This window comes from Mesoplodon densirostris, chromosome 3 (genome assembly GCF_025265405.1).
Source record: "Mesoplodon densirostris isolate mMesDen1 chromosome 3, mMesDen1 primary haplotype, whole genome shotgun sequence".
NCBI classification, from domain to species: domain Eukaryota; kingdom Metazoa; phylum Chordata; class Mammalia; order Artiodactyla; family Ziphiidae; genus Mesoplodon; species Mesoplodon densirostris.
Window position 1 is genome coordinate 1,624,855 of NC_082663.1, and position 11,399 is coordinate 1,636,253.

An 11,399-nucleotide genomic window follows, 5' to 3' on the forward strand; every position below is an offset into this window, starting at 1 on the left:
AAAACCATAGGTATAGTCCCTGTCTTCCCTAAGCTGGCACGTTGCTGACATTCAGCAGAGGGTGAGTGACCAACGCAGAGGGGTTTGCAGGCTGGGGGCAGGCATCTCTCTGCAGACCCCAGTCATGGTGCTCCTGCATCGCCCGCAGCCCAGGTAACAAACGCTGCTCCCACACACGTGGTGGCCAGGCCTGCTCAGAGCGAGGCCGCTGGGCAAACACACGACAGCAGCACCAAGGCAACACGGCAATTTTTAATTATTTGGAGAATCAGTTCAAATAGAAAATGTAATGAAAAATGTGTAAATAGAACCCCTGAAAGCACTCCCCCTGACGCCTATATGCATATCTTTGATATTTGCTTAACAAACTATCAAGTAGCCACTTTGTAGGTAAAACATCTCAACTCCTACGCATTCGCAGCTTGGCAGCCTGTGAAGCTGTCAACCATGTATACCTCCCTGAGCGGGACCCTGTGCCCAGGTCTTCATCTTGATCACTTACAGAATGAACCAAGGTCTCCTGGCAGAGCAATCCTTGATCCACGTCCTGTCATCCTGGCCGCAGGCCTAGTACCCCCTGCAAGGGCATCCCTCCAGAGCCATATTCTCAGGTGATTTGGGGGGCAGGGGTCCTCCATGGGTGGTGGTCGTGGGGTTTGCAGAGTGAATCACTGACCTAAGAGGTCAGATTAGGGTTCTGGCAATCAAGGGCTCAAGCAGTGAGGACCCCCAGGCCACGTGGGGGACTGAATCTTGGGTTTGGTAGAACTCTGTCTGCAGGATCACCTCTGGCTCTGAGAAAGGAGCCTGGGGCCACCAATGGCCACTTTGAGCTCACCCTTCCACAGAGACTGTCACCCGTTCTGGGCCACACCAGCAGGTGCCACATGTTGGTTCTTGATGCACAATGAGCAGGAAAGGCCTGTGGAGGAGAAGCGGGGAAGGTGTGTGTGAGTGTGTGTGCACGTGTGAGTGTGTGTGCACGTGTGAGTGTGCACTTGTGAGTGTGTGAGGCTGCATCAGCCAGTGATAGTTTACTAACAATGTACACTCTAGATCCCTGAAGCTTTTCTTTAGCTGAAAGGATGTTTGAGGTGGGACCTCAGAGGAGCAGAAAGGAGTGAGTCTCCTGGCTCACCAAGCCCCCCAGCCGGGGCTGCACACTGCCCACCCCCCTGGAAGCTCCATCCCTTCCCGCTCAGAACACGGGCTTTCCCAGGGAGCCCACCTGGGTCAGCCTGTGGTTGAGCCTGGACCCCGAGCTGCTCAGTTGGGCGTCGGGTCAGCTGGGAGTGTTCAGTGGAAGAGATAGTTCAAAAAAAAAAAAAAAAAAAAAAAAAAGGAAAACGTCCAAAGCCCAAAGCAAAATCATCTCAGGCAGTGCCTGGAGCACAGCTGGTGCTCAGCGACATCTGTCCTACCTCTTCCTGTGAGGCTGGACCCTTCCCCTTGCCTCCGTGCTGTGCTCAGAGCAGCTCTGAGGCGGGAGGGAAACCTCGGTACCTGGAAAGCTGGAGGGTGACTCACGGGTGCAGCCGCCCTTGAGAGGGCCAGTGGGCTGCCCCGTGAGGTCGAGAAGCATCCCTGCCCCAGGTCAGAGGGGCAGCCGAGTCAGGTTGCGGGGTCTAGGACAGAGCTGCAGGTGGGTCTCCGGGGGCCACATCAGCTCATCAGGACCCAGGAGTCCCTTCCAGCCTCCTCACAGGACACATTTAGATCAGACCCTGATGACCACATTTAAAAAGAGGAGCAGAGGTATAGACAAAATAGAAAAAGCTTCAACATATCCTCGGCTGGATTTTTTGTCTAATGCTTATTTCTAAATGAACACAATCTCCTCTAGAAGTCTTTAATGTAATAAAAATATAGCTCAGGGTCAGGTATGAAATTAATGATACAAATTCAAAGTAGTAATGCTCAGTGGGATGAAACAACTTCAATGAAGAAATAATCAGACTCTGCGACCAGACCCGAAAGGAGCAAGACATATGCATACGAACAATTCCAACAGCAAATCTGTGATGAAGGACTTACGGAAACATGTATAAAATATTTATTTTTAATAAGATGAATGTCCTATTTCTTAAAACTAAAATAACATTAGACTCTTAACTTATCAAAGCTTAGCAATGATTGCAAATGCCACCTCTCCGTGTGGCTGGAAATGCTAATTTTATTATCTTAATTTGTGCAGTTCTGTCTCTTGTCTATTTCATCCTTTTTAAAGTTAAATAAGTAGCAGTAAGAAAGCTTTGAGGTTTCATTTATATGAAGTGAAATCTATGGTACCAAACATCCAACTAGGAAATTTGACAGATCCAATAATTATAGGGCCAGAACAATTTCCTACATCACAAGACTCCTGAAAAGACCAGCTAAAACCCGATGGAGGCTTAAAAGGTGCAGATGTGGGAGGACACCCTTCACGATGTGAAAGGCATGTGTCGCAATGTCACTTGTAGGTGACACACTCCAGGATAGTGAAACTGACCATTGCATTACCCTGGAGGTGGGTCATCTGAAGGAGAAGGAAAACTGGCTTCGTGGTTGCAAAGTCCTGCCATATAAGTATATTATGTATTATACGTATTCTTGAATATAAATGTGAAAACACACACTCACATTTACACTCACACTCACGCCAAAATGCCTGGTAGGAAAAGTAAATATACCTGTGATTTATTTTTATGTTTTTCTTCTTACCTTTTTCCCAAGGAAAATTTCTACAATGACTATATATCCATTGCATAATTTGAAAAGTTATTATCTTAATAGATATTATGAAAATGTTACAACAATTTGGGAGCAGAATGAGGGGGGCATCTTAGCACTCTCTGGGCTCACCGATATTTTAATTTTTAAAAAAAGTTCACAGATTTGGTAGACAAGAAATGTTATTTCCTGATTATTTTTTATGAACTTATCGGTACTTACGAATCTGTGATTGCTGTTCTCTTGAGTAATCTTTCTCTGAACTATCTGTCCATGCTTTTTACACTCTGGTTAAAGTATTATTATTTTTTCTCACTGATTTATAAGAGATTTAAAAAAGCATATCTGTTGCAATATTTTCTTGGTGTGTATGCCACTTAGTTTTATATTTAAATGCACAAATGTGTTAATTGCTTATACTGTCAGAGATATCAGTGAATATTTGCACATTTCTTCAAAAAGTCACATATTTGGAAAGTCCTGATGAATCTATAGGTTTATTAACTCCATTTTTTCTAGTATTCATGTGGTTGTATTTTTACGTTTAGCTTTTTAAACGTGTCATCATTACTAACACCCCACTTGTTTGCAAACCTAATCCCTATATATTAAATGCTGATATTCATATCCTGGTGGGTGAATCTGTTTTCTTCATTCGTGTATTTTGGCATCAAAACCAAACTTTAATAATTAAAATATATTTAACAATCTTCCAGATTAAATGATCTTTCTTTACAAAAAAGAGGGTAGGGGAGAGGAAGGGAGGGAAAGAAAAGCTATTTGCAGTTATTTTGTTATTTCAGATAAATTTTTAGAAACGTTGTGTCACATTTACCTCCAAAGTTGTTCTCAGGCTCATGCCTTAAATTCAAACAACCTGCGTACTTTGAGATTCTCCTTTGACCCAAACTCTTCTATATCCTTCCATTTATAAAAAAATACCTTTCCTCGCATAGGTTCTATTCGTTTTTTATTTTTTTTTCTGGTTGATAAACTGAATTACCTTCTCATCATCACATACTCTAAATGATCATCTCCGTTCAACATAAAAGTCAGTGAGCTGGTAACATTATATACATATGTCTCCATCCAATGTCCCCCTATGGCATTTACTCTATATTTTAGTTGATTCTTTGGCAGAGTCAAACAAATAGCCAAAAATCAGCAAATGATGATCATTTTTTTTCCTGCTTTGCTTCATTTCTGATTCATGGCAGTGTGTTGGTAGAAATGTATGTATTTAGTTCCTAAACTTTATGACAGCACAGTCTCATAAATTTCACGTGTATTTTCTGATTTAATCCTCAGATTCTCCCAAAAGAAATAAACACAAACCCACTCCACTTGCAGGGCTGGTTGATGGCAAAGCAGGAAGGACTTGGACCTGTGGGTTCCCTGAGCCCAGGCGGAGCTCGTGGCCTGTCCTTTCCTTTCTCAGACTTTCCGGGAGATGGCTGGGAGTTTTGCTGTGATGATGTTGATTTTCGGGTTGAGGCAAATATTCCTTATCAGGTTAAATGCATGCTTTTCAATAGTGTTTTACAATGAATGACATATACTAACTGAATATTATTAATTACTAGTATTAACGTATTATTATTATATATAATTAATAAATAGAGATGTTAATGAGCTTGTTATTTGAACATCCATTTGTGTGATGATGTGGATTCCTAATACTTAACCTATTAATGTGATATCACATATTAATAGATATATTATTCAATTAAGCTATCTCATTTTTCCTTTTTTTATTTTAATTTTAATTTTTTTAGTTTTTTTCTTCAAGTTTTATTGAGACATAATTGGCACACAGCACTGTATAATTTTAAGATGTACAGTATAATGTTTTGACTTACATACTTCATGAAATAAGCCACCTTGCTTTTCTTTGATAAGTCAATTTTGATTTGGGTTTAATTTGATATACTAGTATTTTATGCAGTTGTGTGCTGGCAAATATCTAGCTCTCTGAAAAATTATATACATACACATATATACATTTTAAGATAAATTTTACTGATAGAAAGGATGTGCAGCACATAATCAACAAATAATAATAAAATATGTAATACTCTTTGTTGAAAATGCCGTATAAGCAATAGACTCTCAAATTGTCTTCTTGAATTTGCTAAACTCTTGACTCTGTAGCCAACCTAGGGTTGCAATTGGTCATCGGCTTCAACCTTGACTTTGTCTCGGAAACTCACTGTCCTGCCAGTGATGTGAGCAAATCTTTGCTGAATCTCACAAACTGGAAGGATCTTTCCTCACTGTTATGCTATTCACAGTAAAATGGCTAAAGACCTGACACACTTTTTATATGCCTTTTAAACTTTTCCTCCATCACTTGTATCAGTCTAGTCAGTCAACCAAACAAAACGGTAAACCAAAGCCCGATTCGTAGCATAGCCAGTGTCTGTGGTGCAAAGGTTCCCAGGAGGGCAGCCAACTTCACGCTACGGACAGGGATGTGTAGAATACGGAGTTCGGAGTGGGGGGTCACAATAGTCACCCCCATGCAGAGTATCCACCACACGGGTACAAAGGGCAGAACGTACATGACAGCAGAATAATCAAGAAGTGAGAGGTTTTCAGGATGTCCTCTTAAAATATAATTTATTTAATTTCAAGTTTACATGATTTAATTTTTAATAATGGCATTTTGACCACCTGGCTTGCAAAGCTCCTGACAATTTAGCCGCTAGCTCTCATGGGTGGCACGTAACTTCATACGTGAGGCACAGCTATGGTTTCTCTGTCACGTTTCCACAGCCAGATTTCGGTTATTTTCAAGAATTGAATTGAGCAGCTTTTCTGTGTTCTTTTTCAGCTTTCTTGTAATTGATATGGTATTGGAATAAAATGCTTCTCGAAATTTTGATAAAATTAGCGAATAAATTCACCTTGCCCTAGAAACCACTATAGAAAAGACGCTTTGAGTTTTTAACTTCCGTTTGTCGTTACTAGTCACCCCAAAGTTCCTTCAACTTGACTTAATTTGGAGCATGTTTATGTACCAGAGAGTTAAGGCAGAACCGATGTGTCCAAAGTATTATGTGAAAAGCCTGCCCTCGTAACCATTTTCACCCTTCACAGCAGCCTGGGTGCCCTCAGACTGGCCATCCCACCCCACCCTTGACTTCAGCCATCGCCCGCTGTCTCCTGGTCCCGTGAACCAGGAATGTGCCTCCATCCCCTCCCCCTGCCCCGGGCACAGCCTTCTTCCCAGTCACCACAGCTCACGATGGCCTGGATCTTGGTTTGTTTTCAACTGCTAAGCTTTGGTCCTTCAGAAAGACGCCTCCCTGGAGTTCAGCCCAGGCAGTGCCCTGCCGAGGTTCTCTAATAGAGAGAAGAGTCCACACCAGCTCAGTTCCTGGGACCCACATCTGGTTGGCCTTCGAGCTACATGTGCTAATCCACATGTTTACTGCCGTCCTACTATGTGCCCAGCCAAGTGGGCCAGGCCCTCCTGTAGGGCCCACTGCCGAGAATGGGGATGAGCGGGGCAGGGATACACGCAGGGATGGAGGCCACCAGAGAGATGGCTGCAGACCGTGGGCGCTTCTCCAGGACTTGGCGGGGGGGCGGTGAGGGAGCAGGTGAGGGGCCTCAAGGAGGGGCTGCCCTCCACAGCTGGGGACCGCGGAAGGGTTTCCTGAGGAAGGGGCAAAGCTGGGCCACACGTGTGGAAGACACGCAGGGGAGGCCTCAGAAGGAGGGCGGCAGGAGAGGGCAGCACCTTACCTGAGGCCACACAGCGGCCTGAAGAGCTGGCAGGGCGGGTGGGGAGTGGTATTCAGGGGACAGAACCCCCAGGCCTCACTGTGGGGGGCATATGGAAGAGGCCTTTCTCAGAGGCGGGACCTGGCTGGGCTTCTATTTATTTATTTGTTTATTTAGTTTTAATTTATTTTTATTGACATACAGTTGATTTACAACGTTGTGTTAATTTCTGCTGTACAGCAAAGTGACTCAGTTATACGCATATATACATTCACTTTTACACTCTTTTCCATGATGGTTTATCCCAGGATATTGAATATAGTTCCCTTGCTAAACAGTAGGACCTTGTTGTTTATCTGTCCTACATGTAATAGTTGGCATCTGCTAATCCCAAACTCCCTTAGTGCCTTCAAGGGTTTACTCAAAACCTGACCCTGCAAGAAAGTATGTGAATGCATGTAATTCTTTTATAGATTTGCAGCTGGTCCGACTGAGTGGTTACTGTCAGTCCTTTCAGACCAACCAAGCTGATTGCCGCTTGAACTGCTTCACCTCAGGAAGGTGCCGGCTGTGGGGAGCTTCCTGGTAGCAGCTCCTGGTCGCCCCATTTCAGCCACCTCAGCCTGCCGGTGGCCTCGGGGCCCCCACAGCTCCTCCCTGGGTGCATCCTCTTCCATCCACATGTGTTTGGCAAATACCTGCCCCTCCTGACGCCTCCTCCCAGCAGGTAAGAGCATGGTGTTCTCACCTGGAGGGTCTTCCCCTTGCAGGCTGGGCTTCCCACCTATGCCCACTGCTCAGGGGCCTGTGCCATCTCATCCCCAGCTCCCGGGGGTGCCCGGCACGTGTCTAGCTTCAGTGCTCGGTGCTGCTCGGGAAAGAGCTGGGACACTGGGAAAGAGGAAGCCATGGCGAGTTCATCAAACTCACAGGGGAAAAGTAGACTTACAAACGTTTGCAAACTTGTTGGGCAAATGGACATTAAACGACTCATATGCTTCCCCAACCTTTTCTAAATCCACCCATGAAAGTTCTATTGCATTCCTGAGAGGCACGGGTGGGCTCTTAGTCTACATATTTAAATTTGGTATATTTTCTATTGTACCAATTAAGTTATTACTGAGAGAAGGGGGGGACATTTCAGTTAAATTCTGTATGGACAGGGTGTGGCAGTGAAAAAGTCACATTAAGCTGTGAGTATCTTAGTTTTTCCATCTGTAAAACAAAACATTTTATCTTAATTTGGTGAACCAAACATCACCTAAGGTGAAGTTTATGAAAACCCAGAGAAAACCCCAAATGCTTAAAACTTGCAGGCTGCAGACTTTGGGGGGCCGACCGACTTCCCACTTGAAAGGCACAGATTCTCCCTGGGGAAGACTTTTCTGAGAATTTCAGCCCATGTATCTCCAAAAGGGAGAGCAGGGTGCTGCTGACTCCAGCAGAGTGGACGGCTGGGGTTGTCCAGGCGGCCCAGTGCCGACCATTAGTAGGAAGGGAGGGACATGGGACTGGTGGTGTAGCTGGCTGTTATCAGTGACCCACATGGACAGCCCTGTGTCCACAGGAGAGCGTTCATTATGAAGGAATGCCTAGAAGCTGGAGAGGCGGTTCACACTCCCAGGGCAAAGGGAAATGCACTCTTTGAGTAGCTAAAGGTCACTGGATTTTATTCTAAGAGAATGAAGCTTAGTCTGCCTGAGTTGATTGCATAACTATTTTCCATAAGCATTTATAGTTGTTTATTACATAACTATACATATAGGTGTTAATCACATTTCATAAGTGAATTTGCTTAGAAAGAAACGATAGTGAGTGGACGCTACGATATGGTAGTTTCCCACTCTGCTCTGTGGAGCCCTGGGACGTGGTAGAGGGTCCCCAGGGGCCGTGAGGAGGTGCAGGAGCTGGGAGAGCCTCCCCTGTCAGCCAACAGGCGTGTCATTCACCTGGTCCTGAAGTGAATGGAGGACGTGTCAGCTCCCCAGCTTCTTCCTGGCCTCGGCCCTGGGCTGGAAGGTGGGCTGGGGCGTGGAGACAAACCAGGGAGCTGGACCTCTCCAGGCTGGGCCTGACAGTCTAGGGGGCCCAGCTGCAGAGGCCCGTAGAGACCACACAGCATTTTCTCCTGCAGGGCTCTGAGCCACCCTCGAGAAAGGCATCCCGTTTAAACTGATTTGCCCAGAGTTTCCAAACTTATTGAACCAAGTGACCTTTCTTTCTTAAACTACCTGTGGAAAACCACGTGATTCAATGGCTAAGGCCATCTCTGCTCGTGTGCGTGGTATCAGCTGCGTCCACTGTCTCCGTGGACCCTCCTCCTCACTCAGATCCAGGAGGGCATCGCCCGCCGAGCGTTTGGCTTTGCTGCATTAGGAGTCCTTGTTCTATGAAATGAGATCATTGCAGGGGAGTCAGAAGCACCGGCAGCTCTAGGCTGCGGCGTCTACCGACTGCCTGCTTCCGAGATGCCTGCTTCTACTGTTGTCTTCACCTGGATGGGCGTGTCCACGCCCCGGACTGGATTCCAGCTTTGCCATACAGGCTTGTGAGCAAACACCGGCCAAATCGGAGGGCAGGGGCTGTTCCCCGGGAGTGGAGCCATCTGGGGGGCAGACAGCAGAGCTGAGGGTTGTGGGGAGCGTCCGGATCCGTGGCATATTCCTGCCCCAGCTCGGGATCTCCTGCCGGCTGGGCCCTCTGCCTTCCCCGTCTCCAGCCCCACAGCTACGGCACCTTTCTCACCTCTTTCTCCTTCCTCTGCTTTCTTTTTTCTCTCGTTTTGAACACCTTTTCTTTTAACCGGGGAAGTCCGAGGGTGGCTGTTTCTGTCCGACCCGGATGTGCTGCTTCTAGGGGAGCCTCTCCTGGTCGGATGAGGGCCAGACAGCATCGCCGGCCGGCTGGCCTGGCTGCCGAACCATAATGTTCCTGGCCATGATTAATCTGATAAATAATAAATATATCAATCTAGTCTTTTAGACAAGGACAAATTCTTACCAGCAGGGAGGCACGAGGCCTCTTTTACGGCCGCCTGTAGTGCTGGGATTAATTATTTAATGCTTAATTCTTCGGGAAATGAGAAAGTTTTGATTAATGCTGTCCAGTGTCGTTCCTTGCTTGTTTGATATGTGTCAGATAATTTTCCCTCGGCAGTCACTCTGAAGAAGCCAGAGGCTACTATCACAGGGATCAGACACCGAATTTCTAGAGATTAATTGAAGTGAAAATTTAGAGAAGAGTCCCATAAGTACCCGCCTGAGATAACCTTTCTCAGGCTAAATTTAGCTCCATCCAAGGTGTTGGCCTCACTGTGTCCTTATGTAAAATACTTATTTTCAAGGCTGTGAGAAACCACATTTCGTTTGCAGTAGATTTTTTTTTTTTCTAAGCTCCCTCCCAGGTTGGCAGGATTAAGATACTTGGTTGGCAGGCAGTTCATCTGTCATCTTGTCTCTGGTAAAACAAGAATGAGTGGATAGCTAAGGTCGATGTTTCTTTATGACTTTGAGGCCAGTGCTTTCAGTGATTTGGGGCTCAAAACTCACTCTGCAGACAGTTCAAATCCAGCTCCAAAAGCAGAATGTTCTTGATCTTCATTTACCGTAGCAAATAATTTTCTCATCTTTTCATCTTCTCTACAAATTCATATTTCCCAGAGCGCTGAATTAAAGACAATACAATTAACCTCATTTCAAAATACTCTGATTGATTTCAGTTCTAAACACACCCATTTCCACCTGGTCTGAAATTGCGTCCTTAACATGGATTTCTTATCTTCATTTAGGGACAAGAACTAAGAGGACACGTGCTCAGGAAGGGTAGGAACACAGAATGAGCTTTAAGGACAAGAGTCCAGGGTTCGTGGCAAGGATGGTCTCCTCCAGGATCTGATAGCCTCGTGGCTGCAAACCAGCCTGGGTCTGTTCACAGAGGCAAGCTTTCCCCGCTCTTTAAGGAACCTTAAAACTTCTTAAGACTCCTCCTTCTCTGATTCCTCAGGGTGGGAGTGCCCTAGTGCCTGAAGATCTCTGAACCCTTCACTCTGATTTCTCCCAGGTCCTTGGCCACTGCATCACCGTGGCTTGGAGCTAAGAGCTCCCGAAAGCAGGTAACCTGCATAGCCCCACAGCCGCGAGATGGAGCATGTGCCTGAAATGTGACAGCGACAGAAATGCTAGACAGAGACAGCCTTGCCCACGCAAAGCTCTCTTAGAGGTTTGCAATATGCACGTGGGGTGCAAAGTGGGGACGTCAGAGGCATTTGAATCACGGTGCTGGAATGAGGCAACTTTACACCTTGATCCCACACGGGGTACAGAAACAACACACAGAGAGAGCCTTTCATCTATTTTGCATGGTTGTTCGTCTTTAACTTGAGGAAGAGTTTATAGGTTGTACTGGTTCCCTTAACACGTTTCTAGTGCTGTGTGTCCACCCACTGGACGTGAGCGCGTCCCCAGGAAACGAAGGGAGGGCTGGGGAGGGAGCCCGCATTCCCCTTCCACTCCGCTCTTCCCGCGGCCCGGGCCCGGTGCCTGTCCTCACACGCACACCCACTTCACACGTGGTTCTGTTCCCAGTGCCCTCTTCTCGCTCAGTGCCCCCTAAAACTCACCCGAGTCGCCGATGAAGAACTCGGACTCCGGGAGATCAGGTGATTGTCCGAAATTCAGGAAATGGGGTGCAAACCTGGGCCTTCAGCTCCAGACCCCACCTCTCTTCATTTCCTGAAGAGCGGGATGAGGGGGACCCTGTGGAAACGCCCCCTGTTGGACAGGGGAGAGTTTCTGTCACTTCACGAACACTTGGAAGTTTGACCACACGCAGACCCCTCCCCAGAAGACGTACCCACTCCTGAACCTTGCTTCCGTACTAGGCACTTAGCAAGTGCAGGGAAGATGTGGCCCTGGAAGCCTGTGCCCAACCGTCTCCGTGCGATCGTGCTGGATGCTTCG